This window comes from Sminthopsis crassicaudata, chromosome 4, assembly GCF_048593235.1.
Source record: "Sminthopsis crassicaudata isolate SCR6 chromosome 4, ASM4859323v1, whole genome shotgun sequence".
Taxonomy (NCBI): domain Eukaryota; kingdom Metazoa; phylum Chordata; class Mammalia; order Dasyuromorphia; family Dasyuridae; genus Sminthopsis; species Sminthopsis crassicaudata.
Genome location: NC_133620.1, coordinates 10775358 through 10791518, shown reverse-complemented (window position 1 = coordinate 10791518; position 16161 = coordinate 10775358). Strand labels below are relative to the sequence as shown.

The 16161-nt window shown below is 39.8% G+C and overlaps 1 protein-coding gene across 8 annotated transcripts in view; it reads left to right on the top strand.

Annotated features, from left to right (window-relative positions):
- The window catches only part of LEPR (leptin receptor), a 130558-nt gene that overhangs the window by 44236 nt on the left and 70161 nt on the right, over positions 1-16161 (top strand). For 2 of the 8 annotated variants that reach the window (XM_074265725.1, XM_074265728.1), the window contains exon 3: positions 10658-10699. The exons of 1 other annotated variant lie outside the window; for it this stretch is intronic. The gene's annotated coding sequence lies outside the window, so the exon portion shown is untranslated. Of the gene's footprint in view, positions 1-61; positions 80-2038; positions 2158-2460; positions 2760-10657; positions 10700-16161 lie in introns of those variants that run through there. 5 more of the 8 variants (XM_074265727.1, XM_074265722.1, XM_074265724.1 and 2 more) reach the window with 4 other exon arrangements.

The window sequence follows — 16161 nt, the reverse complement described above, 5'->3', positions numbered from 1 at the left end:
TGGAAACTTTGTGGAGGAAGAACGAGTGGGACAGGCTTCGGGTAAGAAGACCAACAAGCAAGCTATTTCAACAGGCTGGGTAAGAGGTGATGAAAGTCTGTAATAAGGGAGAGAGAGTTATGGATGATGTTGTGGAACTTGAAATGACAAGATTAGGCAGCTGACTGGATGTTGGAAATGAGGGCTAGAAGCTGAGAATAACTCAAAGACTGAGAACCTGGGAGACTAGAATGATGGTGGTGCATTTCACAGAAATAGAGAAATATGGAACTGAGATAGATGGGTTTGGGGAAGGACAATACCGAGTTCTCTTTTGAAGATCCTTAATTTGAGGATTCTAGGAGATAATAAGTTTGACATATCCAAGTAGTGGCTTATGATACAGGATTAAAACTCAAAGAAAAATTGGGGTCGGGGTATTATCTGCATAGAGAGAATAATTATTCTCATGGGAGCTGCTGAAGTCATCAAGGGAAAGAGTGCAGAGCAAGATGAGAGAGGGTCCAGGACACTTGGGGAATATCCGAAATAGATATGATATGGCTTGTTATCCAGAAAAGGAGACTGAAAAGTTGCAGTCAAATGGGTAGAAGAAGCACCTGGACAGAGAAGGGTCATGGAAAGAGAAAGGCAGACAATAAAAATGAGAGAGCAAGAGAGACAGACTAGTGAGAGAGAGCAAAAGAGAGAGCAAACAAGAATGAGAGAGGAAGAGACAGAGACAGAAACATGGACACAGACACACAAACACAAGACCTCTCTCTCTCTCTCTCTCTCTCTCTCTCACACACACACACACACACACACACACACACACACACACACACACTAATACGGAGAAGGGAAGGTCATCAATTATACTAAATGCTGTAGAGGAAAAGATCTGATGCTCCTATGACAACCAAATTTTTCCAGAGTGCCAGTCAGATCATGAATAAGGGACTGTTTTTATTGTGTCAATGAATAATTCACCATTCTTACAATGGCCAAAGTTGGCATTTGGATATTCAGTCAGCTGTTACCTGGATCAGTCTCTCCTGGAATTGAGAGTCATAGAATAGACTATATAGTGAAACAGTGAATTCAGTGAAGAAACTGATTTCTGAGATGGGTAATTAGAAGTCCTCCAATAATATTTGGAAATTACTTACCATAGTCCCTACCCCCAAGAGTTTAATTAATACTTGTCTTCTTTCTTCTTTCCTTTTCCCTTCCTTCCTTAATAGCTTATTTCCTTCCCTCTTTTTCTTCTCCTTCCTTTCCTCCCTCCTTCTTTCCTTAGTTCCTTTCCCCTTTCTTCCTTCCTTCCTTCCTTCTTTCTTTCTTCTTCCTTCCTTCCTTCCTTCTTCCCTCCCTCCCTCCCTTTCTTCCTTCCTTCCTTCCTTCTTTCCTTCTTTTCCTCTCTCCCTCCTTTCTTTTCCTTTCTCCTTCCTTCCTTCCTCCCTTCCTCCCTCCCTCCTTCCTTCCCTCTCTTCCTCCCTCCCTCCCTCCCTCCCTTCCTTCCTTCCTTCCTTCCTTCTTTCCTTCTTTTCCTCTCTCCCTCCTTTCTTTTCCTTTCTCCTTCCTTCCTTCCTCCCTTCCTCCCTCCCTCCTTCCTTCCCTCTCTTCCTCCCTCCCTCCCTTCCTTCTTTCTTTTCCTTCCTTCCTCCCTCCTTCCTTCCTTCTTTCCCTCTCTCCCTCTTTTCTTTTCCTTTCTCCTTCCTTCCTTCCTTCCTTTTTTCCTTCTTTCTCTCTTTCCCTTCTTTCTTTTCCTTCCTTCCTTCCCTCCTTCCTTCCTTCCTTCCTTCCTTCCTTTTTTCCTTCCTTCTTTCCTTCCTTCCTTCCTTCCTTCCTTCCTTCCTTCCTTCCTTCCTTCCTTCCTTCCTTCCTTCCTTCCTTCCTTCCTTCCTTCCTTCCTTCCTTCCTTCCTTCTTTCCTTCCTTCCTTCCTTCCTTCCTTCCTTCCTTCTTTCCTCACTCTCTCCTATTGCTAGTCCTCCTATTATTTGTATCAGTGTAATTGGTACCATTTTATTCCTGCTTTTTCTCGTGTTGCTTAGGGGCCATCGGGGCTAAGGGAGAGCCCGAGGCGGCTGGAAGAAAGGTCTCTGTGGGTCCCCTCCGCATCTCCTGAGACAGAACTGTGCCCGGCTTTCTGTCCCCCTTCCCCGCAGCAGAGGTGAGCCCAGTTACTTTCCGGAGTCCCACATCCCCCCTTGCTCCCCCGCTCCTGGCTCCAGCTATTGGCGCCCACCGCGGAGACCCGGGTCCAGTGGCCGCCCGGCGGGGCCCCTCGCCGCCAGAGCCCCCCGCCCCTTGGCCAGCCGCGGCGGTTCGGGGAGCGGCCGGGGGCGTCAGGGTCCCCGGGCGCAGGGGCTGGCCGCGTGTCCGAGGAGCGGCTGGCTTTTCCAGCCCTCCTCCCCTGGCTGCCCCTCCCTCCCCTCCCTCCGGCAGTCTCTTCCTGTCCCCGGGGCTGGCGCTCCCCCCTCCGTCGGGCCTCCCTCGCAGTCCCCTCCCTCCTCCGGGGAGAGTTCCCGCTGCACCTTGCCAGGGAGTTTGGCGGAGCGCGCACTCAGCCAGGGATGCTCGGAGCCTGAGGCGGCCAGGAGTGGCAGGGGCCGCGCACTCCCTCGGGGACGCTGTCACGGCCGCCACCGAGGCTGCCCTTGGCTGTGCCCGCCACTCCGCGATCCAGGTGACATCCCAGCCCGCTTCGCCTCCTCTCTTGTGCGCCTCAGTTTCCGGACGAGGGTCACCTTGGAGTTTGACTCAGGAGGGCAGGTGTGACCCAAGTGTGTGTGTGTGTGTGTGTGTGTGTGTGTGTACGCGTGTATACGTGTGTGTACGTGTGTGTACGTGTGTGTACGCGTGCGCGCACGCACGCGCTCGCTCCTATATGTTGTACTTGTATGTGTAAGTGTTTAGCCCGGGTACGGTATGACTATGTAGACTTTGTGATACCTAGTACGTATATACATATTGTGTGTGTGCATGTGCCAGCGTGTATCGTGTGTGCGCGTGTGCGCCCCTCCGGCCCGGGCAGCCACTTGAATTCTCAGCTTTGTTCCTTTCTGACCTTAATTAGGAGTTGGAGAAAATGGGGGGGGGGGGGAAGCTTTTGGAAGCTGTATGTCCTGGGAAATCTGGAAATCTTCCGCGGACCTGGGGCTCCGGCTGCAGTGATTTGGAGTCCCCAAACTTTGCCTGCCATGGAAGTAGAGGGTGGGACCCGCTGGACTCCTTCCTACACACTTGCAAGGAAACAGGCTTAAATAATGGGTCCTAAGAAGTCTGCCTTGTTTGGGAGGGACCCAGGCCTGGAAATCAACTAAGCAAAGTGGATCAGGACTTTAGGGAAGGGCTTCCCTTGTCCCTAACCTATTTCCCAGATTGTTTTCTACATGTGTATGTGTATCTAGATCTTTACATATGTATATATGTGTGTGTGTGTATACATATACATACACGCACGTCTCTCTGTACATAGGCATTAGCAAGTCCACCCTGGACTTGGGAACTCGATTCAGTTGACCAAACTTTTAAGAAGCACCCATGTGCAAGGCAGGAGGATAGATCCAAAGGGGTGCAAAGACAAAATGGGGGAAAAAATCCTCAAATTGAATTGTCTAAGAAAACACTGTCTGGCTTGCTAAGAGCGTCATTAATTCCTTAAAGTAAAATACAACTCAAAATGCTCCTCCTCCTCCTCCTCTGCATTTTTCCTCCTCTCCCCAAACAAAAAAAAAACAAAACTAGGTGCATTTCTTGAAGAAAAGCATAGAAAAATTAGACAATTATTTTTTAGCCCAGAGATAATGCTCCTTTTTAAAAATTATTATTATTGTTTGCTTTACGGGTCTGAATACCGGCTTCCTGGTTTCTTTTCCTTTAGAAATATTTGGGGGGAAGGGGCAGCTAGGTGGCGCAGTGGATAGAGCACCAACCTTGAATTCAGGAGGACTGGAGTTCAAATCTGGTCTCAGACACTTAACACTTCCTAGCTGTGTGACCCTGGGCAAGTCACTTAACCCCAGCCTCAGGAAAAAAAAAAAAAAAAAAAAAAGAAATGTTTGGGGGGAAAGCACGGTTATTGGGATGATGTTTGAGTGGTTTGAAAATTGCCTGGCTAGGATTTTCTTTCTAATTTCCCTCTTGCTGCTAATGTACTCGTTGGATTAGATGGTCTCCAAGATCTCTTTCAACTCTAAAACTCAGAGAGTCTGGACAGTTATTGAATGCAGGTGATGGGTGTCCCTGCAACACTAAACTCTCTCCATGGTGGCTTTAGCATCTGTCCATGTGATTGTCAATAATGAGCAGGAAGAGATCATTCCATCATTATGGAGATAAAGAAAAGCCCAGAGAGTAAGGAGCTCGCCCAGGTCACACGGGTCACCCAGCCAAGAAGTGGCTGAGATGGAATTTGAATCCATGTTCAGTACTCTATCTAGCGTGTTGGCTCAGGATTTTCCAAATAATGACAGGAAAGGAAATTATTTACAAATCGATGTGAAAGAGCATGGCAAGTTGGAAAGGACTTTGGAAACCATCTTCATAGATGAGGAAATCACAGCCCAGAGAAGATAGATAGAAGGAATTAGGTATATTTAACCTAGAGAAGAAATTTAGGTGGGGACATCAGGGATCCATTGTTATTATTGAGTCACTTTTCAGTTGTTTCCAATTCCTTGTCCCCTTTGGGGTTTTCTTGGAGGGGTTTTCTATTTCTTTCTCCAGTTCATTTTACAGATGAGAAAATAGACACAAATAGGGTGAAGTGACTTTCCCGGAGTCACACTGCTAATAAATTAGTACCGACATTGGATTTGAACTAGCTAGGAAGCTAGCTTGAATGGAAAAGGGGTCTACTGGCCTAAAAGGTAGATCTAAGAAGGATGAGTGAAAGTTATAAAGGGGCAAAGTTAAGAGAGTTAAGAGAGAGGTAGGTAAACATTTCCTAGCACCAAGAGCTGTCCCAAAGGAAGATATGGACAGAGCACTTTGATCAAAAGGGAGAGGCAGCTAGGTGGGGCAGTGGATAGAGCACCAGCCCTGAAGTGGGCAAGACCTAAGTTCAAATGTGACTTCAGACATTTAACACTTCCTAGCTGTGTGACCCCAATTGCTTCACAAAAAAACAAAAAACAAAAAAAAAACAAAAACAAAAAAAAAAGAAAAAGAAAAAGAAAAAGAAAAAAGAAAAAAAAAATAGGTGAACACTTATTTCTCTGTTCTACTAAACCATAGTAGCTTTACACAGGATTGTATGGGCCACTGATTCAACTCTGAGATTCTGTGATTCTCTACAGAGGTTTCGATGAGGAAAACAAGGTAGGAAGAAAAAGCTTGGCTAAGAGTAAGTCTCCTCACTCCAAATCCAAGAGCCTTCCAATACACCCTGCTGTCTCTGAGAATTCTGATAGTGTCCATGCTCTCCTTCTAGTATGCCTTAGGCTTTTCTTTGGGCTTTGGGGAGACATCCTTTTGTTGTTGTTGTTGTTGTTTGTTTGGTTTTTTTTGTTTGTTTTGTTTTGTTTTGCTTTTTGAGACTGAACAATTAAAACAACACACCATGTTATTGTTGCTCTTGCAATTAAGTGTTTTTCAAAGTTAGAGGCTAGTTTACCACTTTAGTTGGTGAGAAAAGGGTCCTAACTTACTTTGCCCTATCTGTCTGTTAGAGTCCCTGGATCCTGATACAATTTGATTTTTAATGTTGCTTTTTCCTCTAAACTTTAAGGGCTAAAGGCCTTTTAATTGCTCTAGCCGAAAAATGTAACTATGTGAACAGATATACTGTGATTTTGCAACTAGAATAATGCATCTGGAACACAGTATCTTTTCTTATTTACTGTAGCAAAAAAAAAAAAAAAAGCTTAATTTAGAGGAAAAGAAAGTAAACATTTCCAAGTCACCATTGTACTTGAATAATCTTTGTTACTTTTTAATATAAAGTTGTGTGTCGAATGCTAAGGAAGCAGTTTCAGACCTCATCAGAGCTGTCTGAAATTAAGTCTACTGGCAGACAACTGCATATTTAGTTGTCTTGGAAATAATCCCAGAAAACAACAGAGGTTAACTAAATAGATAAACCAGAAATTGGAAGTTGTCCAGATTCTGCCTCTTTCCCCAAATATAACATGTCCAAACCACAAACTACCTCCCTTTGCCCCCCAAACAACTAACCAACTAGGTGATTGTGCAAAGGATTGAACTTGTGCACATTAACTTTTGTTTTTATTTGGTTTTTAATCTAAAAATGATTTTGCTGTCTATCAAGAGAATGTAAGAATCTGAACCACTTTTGTGGTTGCTAGTAATATTTGTGCCCTCTTCCCCACAATAGTTTCAAAGTTATTTAAAATGAAATCATCCTATATGCCTGTGGATTTGGAACTGAGAAGGTCACTGGATAGTCAGCTTCAGTCTCTGGAGAGGAAATAGTCACTCTGTGCCCCAGTCCCCTATTCTGTGCTGTGCCCCATCTTGTGGGCTTGCTCAAGATTGAGAGCATAGCAAGGGCAGTCTCTTTCAAACAATCTTTGCTTCTGAATAGATTTTTTGGGCTAACTTTGAGAAAGTGGGATAATCTGGAAGAGAGAGGAAGAAAATCTTTATATCTTTCACTTAAATTAAAAAAAATAAACATTTATCATAACGGTGGTCTCAGAGAGAAGGCTGTAATAATTGCTAGAAGGTAGATAGTACTTTAGTATTTGTGGCTTTATGTTAGATTATAACCTCCTAGTTTTTGTCTTTTGCTTCTTTGTGTGTCCCTGGCATTTAGCACAATATTAGTCATGTGGTAGATTTACTAAATGTTTTCTTTTAATTGTTTTCAAGGTGTTGACCACACAAAAAGAAGGGAAAAGAATGTTTGCTCTCAGGAACCTTATATTCCATTGGAGGAGCTTCCATTCTTTCTGCACCTAATTTTCTTTGGTATATTTAATTTTATTTTTCCTTCCTTTCTTTCCTTTCTTCCTTTCCTTCCTTTCTTCCTTTCCTTCTTTTCTTCCTTTCTTTCTTCCTTTCCTTTCTTTCTTCCTTTTCTTTCTTTCTTTCTTCCTTTCCTTTCTTTCTTTCTTCCTTTCCTTTCTTTCTTTCTTCCTTTCCTTTCTTCCTTTCCTTCTTTCTTTCTTTCTTTCTTCCTTTCCTTTCTTCCTTTCCTTCTTTCCTTCTTTCTTTCTTTCTTTCTTCTTTCTTTCTTTCTTTCTTTCTTTCTTTCTTTCTTTCTTTCTTTCTTTCTTTCTTTCTTTCTTTCTTTCTTTCTTTCTTTCTTTCTTTCTTTCTTTCTTTCTTCTTTCTTTCTTTCTTTCTTTCTTTCTTTCTTTCTTTCTTTCTTTCTTTCTTTCTTTCTTTCTTTCTTTCTTTCTTTCTCCCTTTCTTTCTCCCTTTCTTTCTCCCTTTCTTTCTTTCTTTCTCCTAGGCAATTGGGATTAAATGACTTGTCCAGGGTCACATAGCTAGGGTGTGTTAAGTATCTGAGGCTACATTTGAACTCAGGTCCTCCTAACTTCAGGGCTGGTGCTCTATCCACTGTGCCACTTAGCTGCTCCCATTTCATAATTTCAAAATAAAATTTAAAAGCATTTACTTTATGACCCCAGGTTCTTTGACTTCTGAATTCTTTTTCCTGGGCTATGTTAACTCCCCTACGGGAACACTTCCAGTAAGTGTCAGAATCAGGATTTGAATAAGGTGTAGCTAGAAATTGGTCTTCTGCTAGTTTATTTTTCTGTATACCATCCTCTCAAGAGGGCAGGGATAATAATCTGAGAATATTCATTCCACAATATTGTGGCTTAAAGAATTATTTCCCCATGTCTGGAATTCCTCCTCTTTCCCATCTTCTTTTGACTTTCTGTGTTTCTCTTAAAATTTCATCTTCTGAAAAAAAAGTCTTTCCCAATCTTGCTTAAAGCCACACATTTTAAAGTGCTACATAAATACTAGCTATTATTACTGCTTTCCCCCGTGGGACAACCCTTAATTTATTCTGTGGCAAACTTGTTTGTGGATGCTTGCCTGTCAGCTTCCCCATTAGACTGTAAGCTCCTTGAGGGCAGGGATTATATTTGCCCTTCTTTGTATCCCCAATACTTAGTCCAGGGAAAGGGCATATAGTCAGCACTTAATAAATACTTGTTGACATGTAGTCGTGGAAGAATTTCAGTCCCATCTTTTTCTTTTTTATAAATAGAAGTGGACCTGCAGTGTTGAATTGAAATGCTGAAGCTTGTAGAGGTTCTTTGAACAGTGTAACTGTTTTGCCTTTCTCAAAGATGAAAATCTAATAAAGTTGATGGCTAAACTTAGTTTGGCAAAATAGGTGCAAACTGATTTCCCTTACTTTTCATAGTGTCTTATTACAGATTCCTCTTTCATATTTTTTTTAATTTTAATAGTTTTTATTTACCTTTCGTTTCTTATATTAGATGGGCAGTCTTGCTCAATTTAGACTATTGAAAGGGAGTAATTGATATTTAACAAGGAAAATAAACCTAAAATAGGAAATCAAATCTTCATGGAATAAAAAGACAAAGTAGATTTATTAAATGCCATAAGGAGAAAAGAGGCTCAATGTCTTTTGGACATGTTGCTTTATCAAAGTACCATTGAGATGACAAAGTTAAAAATTTTATAGATGAAGCCCATGAAGAATGATCCAATAAGAGTTCCCCATCCAAGGGAAAGAATTAGGAGGAATATGTCTTGTAATGGGGTGCCACAGACAAAGGTTATTCACACAAGGAAGTGTATAGAGAAAGAAAATAAAGGGGGATTCTGAACCACAATTATATTTTAGCTCAATAAAGAGACAAGGCTATCTGAAATGTCGTATCTTGTCTGACAGTCATTAAAGCAATATTAATGGGAAAAACTTAAGAACAGTAATCAAAAATATTCTAAAGGAATGAATTAGTGGGAGCAGGGAGAGGAGTTAATAGGACTATAGATTTGAAACAGAGGTTGATAGATCAGATTTTTTTTTTTTTAACAGAAAACCAAGAGTCACAGTAACTAAGGAACTTGCTAAGAATTGAATAGTGATGAAGAGGTTCCAAAACTTGTATCTGGACACTGGTCCCCATTCATTCTCCTGCACCCAACTATCTCTTTTGAAAATGAGTATTTCTGAGTTGTCACAGAATCAAATTCTCAGAAATAACAGGGAACTTGGATTCTATTTCTGATGTATACAAAATCCAGTGAGGATACTTGTAAAGCCTCCTTCTGAACTTCAGAATAATATAATTTCACAAGTACAAGACGGGGGAGACATGGTTATATAGCACTTTGTCTCCAAGAGATCTGAGGATTTAGGAGGCTGCAAGATCAACTTCGTTGTGTGATGGCTTTGTGCTATGGGAGCCAGAAAAGTTAATATGATCTTGGACTACATTAAGAGAAGAGTTGCCAGAAATTAGGACATGGATTCTCTTTCCATGCTCTGCCTGGTCAGACTATATTTAGTGTGTTGTTTTCAGTTATTCTATCTAGAGTGTTATATTCAATGACTACCTCGAGAGTGTTGTACGAAGTGTTCAGTGCCAGCTTGATCAAGGGTAAGCAAGATAGTGAATGGTCTTTAGTATAGCCCAAAAGGATAATGATTGGGGATGAGTAGGAATATTTCATTAGAAGAAGGACCAAAGCTGTCTTTATTTATTTGAAGGACTGTCACTTGGAAGAAGTATTAGACATGATCTGCATGGTCACAGAAGGCCAAAACTGGGACAAAGGATAGAAGTCATAAAAAAGCAAATTGAGGTTTGGTGTTAGGAAAAACTTCAAGTTGCCTTGAAAGGTGATGAGATCCTATCCTCAAAGGTCTTTAATATAGCTGGGAATTTTTCAGGCAGAGGTAAAACTCAGCCTTTGAGCTTCCTTCCAAAGTAGAAATTCTGATTTCCTGACCTTTGGGCACTGGGCTTCCAATCGTCATCCTTTCTTCTTAGTTTATAGGGTTTTATCCTGTTTTTGCCATGCCATCTTTTCCTTTAGATTTAGAGCTGTAAAATTCCCAAGTATCCAGTGAAAGAAAAATTTTGAATTTTTCTTGTTGCCATATTTATCAGTCTGCATTAATGCTATTATAATAGGCTTTAAAAATGTGAACTCATGTTTAGGAACAGCTGTTACCAAATATCTTTTTTTTTTTTTTTTTGGTGGAATCAGGGTGGCAATAGTTGTTCCCAGAATTATATTCTCATTTCATATCAGTTAGCAGCTGCTATTTGGGTGACTAAGCCCAAGGAAACCAAGAATCTTTAAAATGCACTAATTGAGCCATTAGATTCCATGAGCAATAGGAGGAATTTCTGGACTGTATTGGCCAGTTTTTAGCAAATGAAATGGACAATAAAAAAGGAATCATCTCTCTTCAAATGCTAGTATGCTAACTGAATTAGTCCAGCCCAGGAAATAATTCATAGACTTAAAATGAATGAGAAATAGCAGAAGTCACCCTTTCCAACCTTTTTTATATAGACTAGGGAAGGAAGGTCTGAGGAGGGCAAGGGCCTGAGGTCACACAGGTAGCAAACGTCAGAGAAAGAACTGAGCTCAAAACCTGATGCCTGAGGCAGAACTCTTCACTCAACCATACAATTCTATTCCATTTCATTCCCTATAAGAGCTCTATAACCATGCTAATCATTGTTTCCATTTTACAGATTAGGAGACTGAGTCGGAGAGAACTGAACATCACACAGAAAGTATGTATCAGAGTTGGGATTCAAATAAGCTGTTTCCAAATCCATGATCTTTGCATCTCTCCTCAACCTCCACCCCTTCTCAAACACCTCCTCATTCAGATAAAATCATCTGAATTCTGAAATAGGTACCTTAAACCTCAGGGCTGAGTAGTGATAAAATTACACTTCCCTTAAAGGATTATTGTGAGGATCAACTGTAATAATATTTGTAAAGTGTTTAGCACAGTGGCTGCCAATTAGTAGGTGTTGAACAAAGACTCATTTCCTGCCTTCCATTACTCAAGAGAGAGGAGGCCATTCAGTTTACATACTCACCCAGGTGAAGAAGTGAAGGTGGATTAGACTAGAAAGGACAGACCCTCCAAAGACATGGTCTGCTGAACTCCTAGCTTTTGAAATCATACAGTGAAAATGGCCACGTACATAAAATTAGCAATTAGAATGAAAGGTGGCCAGACAAAATATTTGTTCTGTTTCTTGTTGATGGAAGAGAAAAAGATTTTGCTTTAGGGGGATGAAAAACAAAGCTCAAAGACAGACAGGGCCCGTGGGGATCCCTCTTTACAGTCACGGAATCATTAGGCTGTTCTACTTGAATTCCTTTGTCAATCACTTTTCCCATGACATGGGAATACTTGGAATTAGTGGAACAAGTTGCCCCCAACAGTTAGTTCTCCCATCACTTTCTCCAGATACTCCTAGATTTAGAGTTTGAAGGGACCTGGAAGGGATGAGGAAACTTGGCCAGGTCTTCTAACTCGAATGCAAGTAGTGTTGCCTTATACGATCTGCTTTTCCCATAGATAGCAAAATGACATTATTTATTTCCAGATGGTATGTGGTACACATGTTTCACTGAAATCCTACTCTAGGGAAATGGATAGAGTGTTGGGCTTGGAATTCAGGAAGAACCAAGTTAAATCTGTCCTTAAATAAATGCTAACTGTATGACCCTAAGCAAGTCATTCAACTTCTATGTAGCTCAATTTCCTCATCTGGAAAAGGGGCACAGTAATAGTACCTACTTCCCAGGCTTGCTGTCAAGATAAATAAAATAATAATTGTAAAAAGCTTTTTGTCCACATAGTAGGTGATCTGTGAATGCATATTTCCTTTTTTTTTTTTCCCCTCTGCTGATTCCTCAAAGTACAGAACAGATCTTGGACTCTAGATAGTTATGCCAGCAGAGCTAAGGCATGGGTAGATAGACCTAAGCTACAAAGGCTTTGAAGACAGACACAGGGGCCTGTGGCCTTACTTGTTTGAGCACTGACTTAGATCCATTTGGAGAGCCCCAATCCAGATTGGTTGTAGGGTGATGGATTTTTTCCCCATAGCTCCTCTTGGAGAATCATCTGCTGAGTCCCAATGTTATGTCACATCTCTTTCTTCCCTCTACATGCCAGCCAAAGTGGCTGCTTTCTGCCCCTTCTATCCCCCCTTCCATCTCTGGTATCTTTGTGTACATTTTCCCCAAGGCCTAGAATGCTCCCCCACTTCTTGGCTTTTCTGCCTCCATTTAATGTTCAAGTCAACTGTTGACTCCTAGTCTATTCTGATCTTTCTATAAGATTCTCAAAGGCTGGGGCTCTTTCATTTTTGTCCCGTACCTCCAACACTTTGCACACTGTTTAAAACTTCATAGACACTTATTAAATGTCTATTGATCGATTGATGGATCTGTGATCTAATCAATATGGAGCTTCATTGCAGATTACCAACCATTCTTGCCTGCCCTTCAATGCAATATTAGCCCATATCTTTCTGTAATTTGCCACATGGGTTCTACCCAACATGTTGGGAGGATCTTCCTCCAGTTTTCTTGAATGTGTGTATACTTCTATACATATATACATATATGTATATATGTGTCTGTGTGTCTCTGTGTACCAATGATGCACACTGGTTGTCCATTGGTTATCTCCCTACTACCTGGCAGGCCCACTTTTTCTGATTGTATATTTTATCCTTGACATCAAAGGTATCAAACACATGGACTGGTGGTTTCTTGTGGACCCCTTGAATGTGGCCTGAACCATATTAAAATGTAATTGAGAATATCTTAACAAAATGCATTAAAAATACAATAAAACATAGATAATGTAAATATGTTTTCTAAGTCAATTTGTACCTACAGGGATTCTCATGTATTATGTAATACAACCCTCCCATCCTGCTCCCTGTTTCTAGTTGATTTTGACACCACTACTTTACATCCCAATATGTTGCAGCTCCTTCTCTTCCACCACACATCTCTGTATTCCCCTTTGGTGATACTTTATACTTAATCAACTTTATTCTTTAGAGACGCTAGAAAAAAATATTGGTGCCATTCTCTCTCTCTCCGTAAGGAAGAAATTTGGGATCATTAAAAATAATCTTATTAATTCAAAGGCAATACAACCTAACTTTCACTTCCTATTCAACTTGATTGAGCTTCTCATACTTTCTAAGATATATTCATTGATAGAGAAACTCAATGGTTTGCACATGTTACACATGTATCTGGACCATAGCCATATGTTATCCACTTGGTTTTTCTTATGTGAATGGTAAGGACAGACTTTTATAAGATGTTATAGATCTTATTCTGAAGAAAGGCTTTGCAATGTTCTAGGGCTTAATGCAAATATTATAATGTTTTCTACAAACAAGAATATCTGGAAGATCTTTTTTCCTCAGTGACAGTATTGAACAGTCCAGGGCAACACCATTTTAAAAAGTAGCTCATTTATACATTCTTGTGGAGAATAATCATAGAAGATTTTGAATGGGACAATCTTATCAACAGCAAGAAGGAATTGAGGGTAAAATAAAAATAAAGAAAATTTTGCAGGAGACCCAACTACACAAAATTATATCAATAGCATTTAAGAATGCATCTGGAAAGACAACAAACATGAAAAATAGAAAATATCTGAAAAAAAATTTTTCATATCAAATTTTCAGAATAAATTAAAGGGGCAGCTAGGTGGAGCAGTGGATAGAGCACCAGCTTTGAATTTAGGAGGACCCGAGTTCAAATCTGGTCTCAGACACTTAACACTTCCTAGCTGTGTGACCCTGGGCAAGTCACTTAACCCCAGCCTCAGGGGGAAAAAACAAAACAAACAAACAAAAAAACAGAATCAGCTATACCCAGAAAAGGAACACTGGGAAATGAGTGTAAACTGTGAGCACTTTTTTTGTTGTTTTTCTTCCCAGATTATTTTTACCTTCCGAATACAATTCTTCCTTTGCAACAACAACAACAACAAAAATTCAGTTCTGCACATATATATTGAACCTAGTATATACTACTATAAGATATTTAATATGTATGGGAATGCCTGCCATCTAGGGGAGGGGGTGGAGGGAAGGAGGGGAAAAATTCGGAACAGGAGGGAGTACAAGGGATAATGTTGTAAAAAAAAAAAAAAAAAAAATTGCCTATGCATATGTACTGTCAAAAAAAAAGTTATAATTATAAAATTAATAAAAAAAAATTAAAGACAATTAAATCAACATAGAGAGCCCCACCATAATCCCAAATCTGCTTAGGGAAGAGGCATGAATTCCTTGAATGGAACAAAGCTAGGAAAAGCAGCTGAGCTAGAAAAATTATACATAGAAGACCCATTGAGGAAACAATTCTCAGGGTATCTGAAGAAAGGGCAGATACCAAAGATGTAGTGACACCAAAACAAAAGGTGACTACGAGGATGAAAGTAAATTACTGATTTGTCTAAGTACATTTCCATTTATGTAAGACTTTAAAATTTAAAATATTTTATTTTTTACAATTACATGTAAAAAACAATTTTTAACATTTGTTTTTTAATTGAATTCCAAATTCTCTTAAGGATTTTAAATCCTTCCTTCTCTTCACTTTCCATTGACAAAGAATGAAATTTTATGTTGGTAATACATGTGCAGTGATGCAAAACATATTACCATATTAGGCATGTTATGAAAGAAAATTAAACAAAAAACAGAAACAAAAAAAAAAACAGAGAAAATAAAAAGTATGCTTGGATCTGCATTCAGATTTTATCAGTCCATTCTCATGAGACAGAAAGCATCGTTTTCAACATAAATTCTGCATTGTCTTGAAACACTGTAATGCTGAGAACAGCTAAGTCATTCACAGTTGATCATCATAAAATATTGTTGTTAGTGTATACAATGTTCTTCTGGTTCTGTTCACTTTACTATACATCAGCTCATGTAAGTCCAGGTTTTTCTGAGAGCATCCTGCCCTTCATTTCTTATATAGTACAATAGTATTCCATCACAATCATATGCAACAATTTGCCCAGTTATTCCTCACTTGATGGATCCCTTCTCGCAATATTTAGTTCTCTGTTACCACAAAAGACCTGTTATAAATATTTTCATATCTATAAGTCTATTTTTGTTGTTGTTCTTCTTGGGATATATACCTAGTAATGGTTTTTCTGGGTCAAAGGGTATGTATTGTTTGTTAGTCCTGTGGCATAAGTCCAAATTGCTCTCTAGAATGATTGGATAAGTTCACAACTCCACCAATTGAGTATAAATATCTCAAAATGTCCACACCCCATCCAATATTTCTTATTTTCCTTTTTTATCTTTTTAGTCAATCTGATATGTATGGAGTGGTCACAGTCTTTTTTTAAAATTTGCATTTTTCTAATTAATAGTGATTTAAAGCACTTTCTCATATGACTCTGAATGGTTTTGATTACTTTGTTTCAAAACTGCCTTATTAAGTGGGGAATGGCTCTTATTTGTAAAATGTTAACTCAGTTCTCTATCTGATGATAAATAAAACCTTTAGCAGAGAAACTTGCTGTAAAATTTTTTAGTTATTTTTATTTTTTTAACTGTATCCCTTTTCACCCTCTGTTTATTTTACTCTGTCTCTGTCTTTGTCTCTGTCTCTCTCTCCTTCCTTCCCTTTCACCCTGTCTATCCCCCAAAGTATTTTGTTTCTGATTACTACTTCCTCCAATATGCCTTGCTTTCTATCAAGATCCTCATCCTTTGGGGGCAGCTAGGTGGCGCAATGGATAGAGCACCAGCCTTGAATTCAGGAGGACCAGAGTTCAAATCTGGTCTCAGATACTTAACACTTACTAGCTATGTGACCCTGGGCAAGTCACTTAACCCTAGCCTCAGAAAAAAAAAAAAAAAGAAAGAAAAAAAAAAGATCCTCATCCCCTTTCTCTCTTTCTCCTCTTCTCCTACTTTCCTGTAGGGTAAGATAGAATTTTATATTTGACTCACTGTGTCAAATCTGATGAGAAAAAGGTTCATGTGCTTTTCCCACTCCCCATCGTCTCCCTCATCTTCCCCTTTTCTGTAAAAATCTTTCATGCCTCTTTTGATAATTTACCCATTCTTCCTCTCCCCTTTTCCTTCTTTTAGTGGATTCCTCTTTCTCATCTCTTAACTTCATTTTTGTACTAATCATCTCATAATATTCAAGTCATATCCATGCC